A 10161-nucleotide genomic window follows, 5' to 3' on the forward strand; every position below is an offset into this window, starting at 1 on the left:
AAAAGGAGCCTCAATTCTGACTTGGGGAAAGTGGTTCTCCAGGACATCAGTCCCACATCTTCCCAGTCTGCTGGCTTTCCAAATAAAGTCGCTATTCCTGCCCCAGCACCTTGTCTCCAGATTTATTGGCCTGTTGTGCGGCAAGCAGAATGAGCCTGGACTTGGTAACAGTTTGAAGCACTTTAATGAACTCTGTGAGGCTATGGCTACTTTTAACAGAAAGCATTCACTTCCCCCTGAACATTCTCTCCCGAAGTCTCACAATCTTCCCTTCGCTAGTTGGCGCTTACAAAGCCCAGGGGGCACAAAAAGAGGCCTTTACACAGAAACGAAATCAAGTGGGAATGCCTTCTGTATTAGCTTCCTCATTGGACTGCAAGGGACATCTCAAAATCCCTTCTAGCTTTAACTTCGTATGAGCTTTCCCTACAAACTATGTGTAATAATGGCTTTACAGACTAAGGCTTTATGAACGTGGAACTCACGGACAGTGATTGACAAGGAATGGAACTGCACTCTATAGTCCTACAGCAGAGGTTGGCAAACTTAGCCCGTGGGCAAAATCCAACCTGCTGCTGGTGTTTGTAAATAAAACTTTATTGGCACACAGATATGTCCAGTTGTTTATGTGTTATTTACGGCTGTTTTTGGGCTACATATGGCTAGCAGAGCTGAACATATTTATTATCTGGTCCTTTACCGAAAACGTTTGTTGACTTCTGTTTAGAGCACATTGCTTTGGTCTGCTAAATATCCGTGGGGATAGTCTCCATCGTAAGGGACATTAAGATTCTAAAGTGACCTATTTCTTGGAAGGAGTTTACAAAAAAAAACCAAAAAAACAAAAACCCAGCTGGAATCCATGTCTGGCAAAATTTTGAGAAGAAGAAAGAGAAAGTCATCTCTGGACTTACATTGCTGGACGACAGTTACTTCCTGCTAGTTGAGTTGTAGATGGGGAACAACATGCTATGTTGTTAGGAGGTGTTCAATTCTAGAACTTTCTACGTATCATTTTTGTGGCTTAACTAGGTGAGACAACTAATTTTTATCTGCCTCTTTGTCTTTAATTATAATATATTACTGATGATAGTACAAAGCTCCTGCTCTGCATGAATCTTAAGTGAATTAATACACATAAAGGGGTTAGAATAGAGTCTGGCAGTCAAAGAACATTAGCCATTATTAGGTAACTATTTCAAAGGAAGCAAAGCATATGAGGAAAATACTTTCCTATTGATGTTAGTCTAGATTTCAATTTAGAGAATGAACTAAAGCAGTCTCTATCAAGACTACATTTATTTTCCTTGTCATATACAATCCTATGGTGACATCACACAAGAAAAAAATTCATATGAGAGAAGATTAATTATGTTTGGCAGGGACTCTATTTGTTTATTATTAAAACATCGTCTGGCGACGCTCTAGCTGTTGTAACCAGAGGGAAGTCACGTACAAACCAGAGCAAATCAGCAAATTCGAACGCTATTTTCTGAGCATGGTATATTAGGGAGCATATGTTGTTTGACAGATGCCAAGTTTTGGGGACTCCAGGAAAGGCATCCATCATCCTGCAGAACAAAATTAAACTATTAAGGGGGGAAACACATTGCTGTTTACTCCAAGCGTCAGCAGGGCTAGTTATTGTTTTGGCTTGAAGGAAACAGCAGCTCCTGTCAGCGCCCCACTCACATCCCGTCAGCACGGATGTATCCCTAACACAGCTTGACTTTCAACTGCCAGCACCTGTGACCTTTCAAGAAGCTCTCTGGCCACCAAATCCCTTCTGTCTACTCACATACAGTCGGCCAGACAGGCCAGAGAATTAACATCCTCGGGGTGCAGCCCTCAACCAATCTCTAAAGGGAATTGGTGGACAGATAACCCAGCTCTCTCACCCTTCGGATGTGGTATTTCCAAGGTGTGTGTTTTACACCACTGGCTCCCAGAGCTCCCCAGTGGGATTAAACTCTAGTTTTCCAAAGTAGTACCTTGCTTCACCATAATCCCTTTCTTGGTTTTCTTCCCTGTCCCGTCTCACTAATGTCTCCCTTTCAAATGTTCCCTGAAATGACCGCCAAAATATACTTTTTGTATTTGAGACCTTATCTCAGAGTCAGCTTCTAGAGAAACTGATGTGAAACAGGTCAGAGCCTGTGGTGCAGTTTTTAACAGTATCTTATTGCTGTATCTCCCTTATTATTCACAGAACTCATAAGCACATAACTGAATAGGTTAACTATGCAATGACCAACCATTCTTTTTTACTATAAGGACAAGTGATTTCCATACAACAAACAACGGAATCAATTTTCAGACACAAGTGTGAAAGGTACAGTACGACGGATATAAAGTTTAGATTCACTCAGTAAAAGATGCTGAAAGATCTTAGAGCTTTTCCTAAGCTCAGAAAGCGAATCACAAACCTGTTGAGGGGTGCACAGAAATGTATTTGCTCAGGTATTCAAACTCATTTACTTTCTATAAAATGCATCCAGACGTTCTATGTTGGCTATTATCAGCTTGTTTTCATTTTTGGAAACAAAATTAAAACCACCACCTATTTACAGCTATAGAAAGGAGAAACAGGGATTCTTAATTCTGTGTTGATAGAAGTGGTTCATGGCTGGGCTTCAGGGAATCAGTGAACTCTCTGGACTTGCCCGTAAAATGGGACCATGCATATTTTTTTCTGAAGAACATTTCCTGAGCTTGCATTGGATTCTCAAAGGTGTTTGACCCAAAATGGACGAGGGAGGGCAACCACATTATAGATACCAGAATTGATGAGCACGAGCCTAAGGGCCTTTAGAAGCATCCTCAAGGACATGTGTGACAATACAAAAACATAAAGACTCTGGTTCCGATCAAGGCAGAACTGTGGCTACCAGACTTATCTCTCTATCATAAAAAACTATCAGACTGGACAAAATAGATGAAGTAACTAGTTTAAGGCAGTAGAGAAAACAAAGTTTTGATCTTTGAGAGAAGGAGGTACATGAGGTGAGCTTCCTGTTTGCTCTGCTTCCTTTCTGCTTGTGTCAACTTCCCAAACTGTAGTACAGGGAAGTAACCCAAAGAGAGATTAGCAGTCTTGTTGGGTTCAGGAAACAGACCAGATTTTGAATTGCTAGACTGGCTGGAATTTCCTGGCGAGAGGGACGTGAACAGAACAGGAGTTTCAGAAATCTGCACAGGTGACCGTTTGAGTCTTCGGTCAAATACAAGCTGGGAGATCTAACAGAGAACAGCTGCTGGGAATGTGGGAGATGACAGAGACACAGGAGAAGACAATGGACGAGCATCTTTGTGATGTTGGGATAGACAAAGATTTCTCAGACAGGATGCAGAAAACACTAACCATAAAAGGATAAAACTGGGATAAACGGGACTTCATCAAAGTTCAAAACTTCTGCTTATCAAAGAGAGTATTTAGAAAAGGAATAGAGAAGCTACAGATTGGGAAAACATATTTATAAGACATGTATCAGATAAAAAACTAACATCCAAGGTCTGCATCGAGCTCTTGTAACTAAAAAATAAAGCTAACCAATGGAATAAAAAATGAATAAAAATAAAAATTTAAACAATTCACGAAAGTTATACAGTTGGCCAATAAGCACACGAGCACAACACCTTTGGTTAGGGGGAAAATACAAGCCACACCCACGTGGAGATACTATTACACACTCATTAATGTTTGAAGAGGGTGCTGACCATCTGGAACTCGCATATGGTTTTTGTGGGAATGTAAAATAATCTGACGACTTTACAAAACTGCTTGGCAGTTTCTTATAAAGTAAAACGCACACCTCCTGTATGACCCAGCAATCCCACTCCTAGAAAGAAATGACAAAGTGTTCACAGAATGGCTCATTCAAGAATGTGTCATAGCAGCTTGATCCATCATAGCCTTAAACAGGAAACAACCAAATAGTCACCAACAACAGAATGGATAAAACAAATTGTCTTCTATTTGTACAACAGACTACTACTCAGGTATAAAGAGGAATGAATCACTTACACACACAACATGGATGAATATTAAAAGCATCATGTAGTGTTACAGAGCCAGATGCAGAAAAAAACACGTTGTATCTTTCCATTCATACCATGAAGTTCCAGAGTTGTCCTAAGTGATCTACGGCCATATTACTCACAAGAGAGGCTGCCGGGGGCCTGGGATAACTGGCTGGAGGGGCACAAGGGACTATTCTGGGGTCATGCTACTGTTCTATACCTTGAGAGGCATTTGGGTTACACAGCTGTATCCATTTATTAAAACTCCTCAAACTATAGTCCTAAAATCTGTGCAATTCTCTGTATGTAAATTAAACCTCAATTGAAAATTAAGAAGAAAAAATTAAAGCCAAGAACATTTCTAGTTTAATTGCATACTTTCCCTGCAGATAACTTTTTTCTGTAACAAAGGAATTGAACGGGTAACACCTTGTCTCTGCTTCGTGTAGTTCAGTGTGCTAAGCACAGGTAGACTATGAGACGATGAGACAGTTTTTGTCCTCAAGTTGCTCATATGCTTGTAATTGGGGAAGGGGAGAGTTGAGCAGAGATTTTGGCAGGAAAGGAAAACAAACGCAGCAATATTTCCCTGACAGCTGTGAGCCCAGGCTCTGCTACAGTCGGAACTCTGCTTGGCGGTGGAGAGTATTAAGGTTTAGCTTTCACCAGCTTAGTGCTCAAAGGGCCACAGTGATTAACGGGACTAATTAGGCCAGCGCCAAGGGTAATGCCTGCATGTAAATATAATAGGATTATTCTTTATGCCTCTCTAGCATGTCATCTTATATTACTATTGTGAAATGTTTGGGGCATTTAACCTAATTACTTGTCTAGACTTGTCTTCAAGATAGACAGGCTTTTCAGATTTTATTGTTAGTCTCACCAAAAGCAGAAAAATCAGATTCAGTCCAGGTAGAAGCAAATGCAAAAGGGAAAAAGTTCCCGTAATATGGTCTCAAAAGAACCCAGGGAACATGTCATATGTACCACTACCAGGAATTCAAAGCTTGTCAGGAGTGTTCACAAAGGAATGCCTTTCAATTCCCACTGTTCTGAAACCTGCCATTGTTTTCAAAATATCTACTAAACCAAGCCCCTATATTTCTGCAATGGAAATGGTTCATAACAAACTTTTAGACCTCATAAATAAACATCATCAAAATTCCATATAGAATAACTTACACATCCTACCCTGACGTTTCAATTGCTTTACTATCTGGAAGTTGAGAAAGACTTTCTGTTGGTGGTGGACCCACACAGTGATGAGATGTAAGTACGAGGGTGAGTAGAGGTAGGTGAGAAGAAATGCAATGAAAATACGCCAAAATTGATAGTAATGTGAATATAATCAATTACTTTAAAAATCTTTTAATTGCCAAATGAAATGCATATACAGAAAACCACACAAAACAAATGTACATCTTAGTGCATTATTATAAGTTAAACATGATTCTCAGTCCTAAATGTGTCAAGAAATAGAGCTTTGCTTCAGCAAATGGTGTTGGGAAAACTGGACAGCAGCATGTAAAGCAATGAAGCTAGAACACTCCCTTACACCATATACAAAAATAAACTCAAAATGGATCAAACACTTAAACATAAGACAAGATACAATAAACATCCTAGAAGAAAATATAGGCAAAACATTATCTGACATACATCTCAAAAATGTTCTCCTAAGGCAATTTACCCAAGCAATAGAAATAAAAGCAAGAATAAACAAATGGAACCTAATGAAACTTAAAGGCTTCTGCACAGCAAAGGAAACCATAAGTAAAACAAAAAGACAACCTATGGAATGGGAGAAAATTTTTGCAGATGAAACCAACAAAGGCTTGATCTCCAGAATATATAAGCAGCTCATACGACTTAATAAGAAACAACCAAACAACCCAATTCAAAAATGGGCAGAAGACCTAAACAAGCAATTTTCCAAGGAAGACATACAAATGATCAATAGGCACATGAAAAAATGCTCAATATCACTAATTATCAGAGAAATACAAATCAAAACTACAATGAGATATCACCTCACACCAGTCAGAATGGCCATCATTCAAAAATTCACAAATCACAAATTCTGGAGAGGCTGTGGAGAGAGGGGAACCCTCCTACACTGCTGGTGGGAATGCAGTTTGGTGCAGCCACTGTGGAAAACAGTATGGAGATTCCTCAAAAGACTAGGAATAGACTTACCATATGACCCAGGAATCCCACTCCTGGGCATATATCCAGAAGGGACTCTACTTCAAAATGACACCTGCACCCCAATGTTCACAGCAGCACTATTTACAATAGCCAAGACATGGAGACAGCCTAAATGTCCATCAACGGATGACTGGATAAAGAAGAGGTGGTATATTTATACAATGGAATACTACTCAGCCACAAAAACTGACAACATAACACCATTTGCAGCAACATGGATGCTCCTGGAGAATGTCATTCTAAGTGAAGTAAGCCAGAAAGAGAAAGAAAAATACCATATGAGATTGCTCATACGTGGAATCTAAAATAAAAAAAAAAACACAAACAAAGCATAAATACAAAACAGAAACAGATTCATAGACATAGAATACAAACTTGTGGTTGCCAAGGGGGTGGAGGGTGGGAAGGGATAGATTGGGATTTCAAAATTGCAGAATAGATAAACAAGATTATACTGTATAGCACAGGGAAATATATACAAGATCTTATGGTAGCTCACAGAGAAAAAAATGTGACAATGAATATATACATGTTCATGTATAACTGAAAAATTGTGCTCTACACTGGAATTTGATACAACACTGTAAAATGATTATAAATCAATAAAAAAATGTTAAAAAAGAAAGAGAGAAAAAAAAGAAATAGAGCTTTGCCAGTCACCCCTTGAAATTCTTCCTCAACACTCTTTTTCCCCTCAAAAGTAACTACTATCTTTACTTCTTATAATAATGCTTCTTTGTGTATATTTGTGGTTTTATTATCCAATTGGGCATATCTAGAAACTATAGCTTAGTCTTGCCCTTTAAAAAATTGATGTGTAAAGTTTCAGGATACAAGACTACTATACAGAAATCTGTTGCTTTTCTATACACTAATAATGAACTATCAGAAAGAGAAAGCAAGAAAACAATCCTGTTGAATATTGTAAAAAAAAGAATAAAATACCTAGGAATAAGCTTAATAAAGGTGGTAAAAGACCTATACCCTGAAGACTATAAAGCACTGATGAAGGAAATTGAAGATGATACTAAGAAATGGAAAGAGATCTCATGTTTATGGATTGAAAGAATTAATCTTGTTAAAATGTCCATACTATCCAAAACAATCTATAGATTTAATGCAATCCCTATCAAAATACTCCCAGCACTTTTCATAGAACTAGAGCAAATAATCCTAAAATTTGTATGGAACCACAAAAGACCTTGAATAGCTAAAGCAATCTTGAGAAAAAAGAACAAAGCTGGAGGTATCACACTCCCTGACTTCAGACTATACTACAAAGGTGCAGTAATCAAAACAGTATGGTACTGGCCTAAAAACAGACACAGATCAATGAAACAGAATAAAAGGCTCAGAAATAAACCCATGCACTTATGCTCAATCTATGACAAAGCAGGCAAGACTATACAGAGGGAAAAAGACATTCTCAATAAGTGGTTTTGGGAAAACTGGACAGCTATATGTGAAAGAATGAAATTAGAACATTTTCTCATACCATATTAAAAAACTCCTCAAAATGGATTGACCAGAATGTAAGACCAGAAATCATAAAACTCCTAGAAGAAAACACAGGCAAAACACCCTTTGGCATAAATTGTAGGAATTTTTTTTTTTTGGATCTGTCTCCTAAGACAAAGGAAACAAAAGCAAAAATAAACAAATGGGACCCAGTTAAATTTAAATGCTTTTGCATAGCAAAGGACACTGTTGACAAAACAAAAAGACAACCTACTGAGCAGGAGAAAATATTTGCAAATGATATGGCCAATAAAGGGTTAATAGCCAATCTATATAAACAGGTCATACAACTCAATATCAAACAAGCAAACAAACAAACGACTTGATTAAGACATGGGCAGAAGACCTGAACAGACATTTTTCCAAAGAAGATATACAGATGGCCAATAGGCAAATGAAAAGATGCTCAACACTGCTAATCATCAGAGAAATGCAAATCAAAACCACAATGAGACATCACCCCATACCTGTCAGAATGGCTATCATCAAAAACTCTACAAATAACAAATGCTGGCAAGGATATGAAGAAAACAGAACCCTTGTACACTGTTGGTGGGGATTTAAATTGGTTCAGCCACTATGGAAAACAGCATGGAGGTTCCTCATAAACTTCAATTAAACTTTCAACTAAAACTAGAACTATCATATGACCCAGGAATTCCACTCTTGGGTATATATCCAAAGAAAATGAAAACATTAATTCAAAAAGATACATAAACCCCAATATTCACAGCAGTATTATTTATAATAGCTAAGATATGGAAGCCACCTAAGTGTCCAGCAACAGAAGATGTACATACATACAATGGAATATTACTCAGCCATAAAAGGAATGAAATTTTGCCATTTGCAACAACATGGATGGACCTGAAGGGTATTATGCTAAGTCAGATGGAGAAAGACAAATACTGTATGTTATCACTTATATGTAGACTGTAAAAAACAAAAGAATGAATATAACAAGACAGAAACATACATATATAGAGAACAAACTAGTGATTACCAGTGGAAAGAGTGAAGAGGGGAGGGGCAAGAGAGGTATAGGGGAATAAGAGGTACAAACTACTACATATAAAATTAATAAGCTACAAGGATATATTGTACAGGACAGGGAATATAGTCAATATTTTATAATAATTAAATAGTACAATCTATAAAAATATTGAATCCTACTATGTTGTACACAAGAAACTAATATTGTAAATCAACTATATTTCAGAAAAAATTAACAATAATAAGTTTTTAAAGTCTCTTTTATTATACTCCCTTTAATCCGCTTCTTCTTTTCCTCCAGTCTAACTCTTTTGCCATATAGAATTTCACACATTCTGGGGTTTGCTGATGGCATATTTGTGGTATGGGTCAATATGTTTCCTTATCCATCGTACTTTATACAAACTGGCATGTGGATCCAGAAGTTTGGTCAGATTCAGGCTGAATCCTCTGACAAAGACAAAGAGGATGGGGTGTTCTTTCTTCAGGAGATACATGACTTTCTGTGTTTTCATGATGTTAACAGCTGTTGTTTCTCAATGGCTAGATCCATTAATTTCAAGGGGGATACAAAACAGTGCTATTCTAATTTGTTATTTCTCTTTCATTTATTAATCTGAATACTTTTACAAAGAGATACTTATCATCTACTCTTTGGTTACACAGTGGTAAAGTTCATATAGAAAAGGTAGGCTAAATGCTTCATTCTTTCATGCCTTTCATACACGATTTCAAGGCAATGCATTGGCTATCATCCTCATCATTCAAAGGTGATAGATTACATTTAAAAATGTCATACGGTCATAGATTGAAAGATATTTGATGGGTTTCAGTTAGTTGCAATTATTATTCTTTTGAAACTCAAATTATCCCACCTTTGGCTGTGGGAACCTCCTCAAGTTAGCTCCTAAGTCCTTTTGACTTGACCCTTCGTGTCTTTGATAGCTCCTCAGTATCTGGTGTAATAAAATATTCCCAAATCATCCTGTACGTTTCCAGTCCTAGACCTGAAATCATCCACGTCTCCAGATGGCCCAGTTTCCTTTTATTGGGAAATATTTTGGGGCCATAATTGGGTGCCATTGCCAATGGTTTGGTTATTGTTTATAAGCTTCTTCAGTGGACAGAGCTAGGACATACATGTATTTATGCAGGCTTCTTTTTTTTTAAAAAGAAAAATATTTCATCAAGTCTTACCAATATTTTCATTCAAATTCAGGAATACATTCTTTTTTTCCCCTTTTCTTTTCTTTTTCTTAACCTGTCTTATATTACATCTTGTTTCCTTTCAACACAGAGAATCTTGGTTCTCAAGGACATAGGAAATTAAGTTTTAGAATGTCTCATAATTGTTTACTTTTTTTACTCCACATTTCTTACACAAAAGTCTCAGAATAACAACACTAATATTCAACCATCAAC

The sequence above is a fragment of the Vicugna pacos genome, chromosome X (assembly GCF_048564905.1).
Source record: "Vicugna pacos chromosome X, VicPac4, whole genome shotgun sequence".
Classification (NCBI taxonomy): domain Eukaryota; kingdom Metazoa; phylum Chordata; class Mammalia; order Artiodactyla; family Camelidae; genus Vicugna; species Vicugna pacos.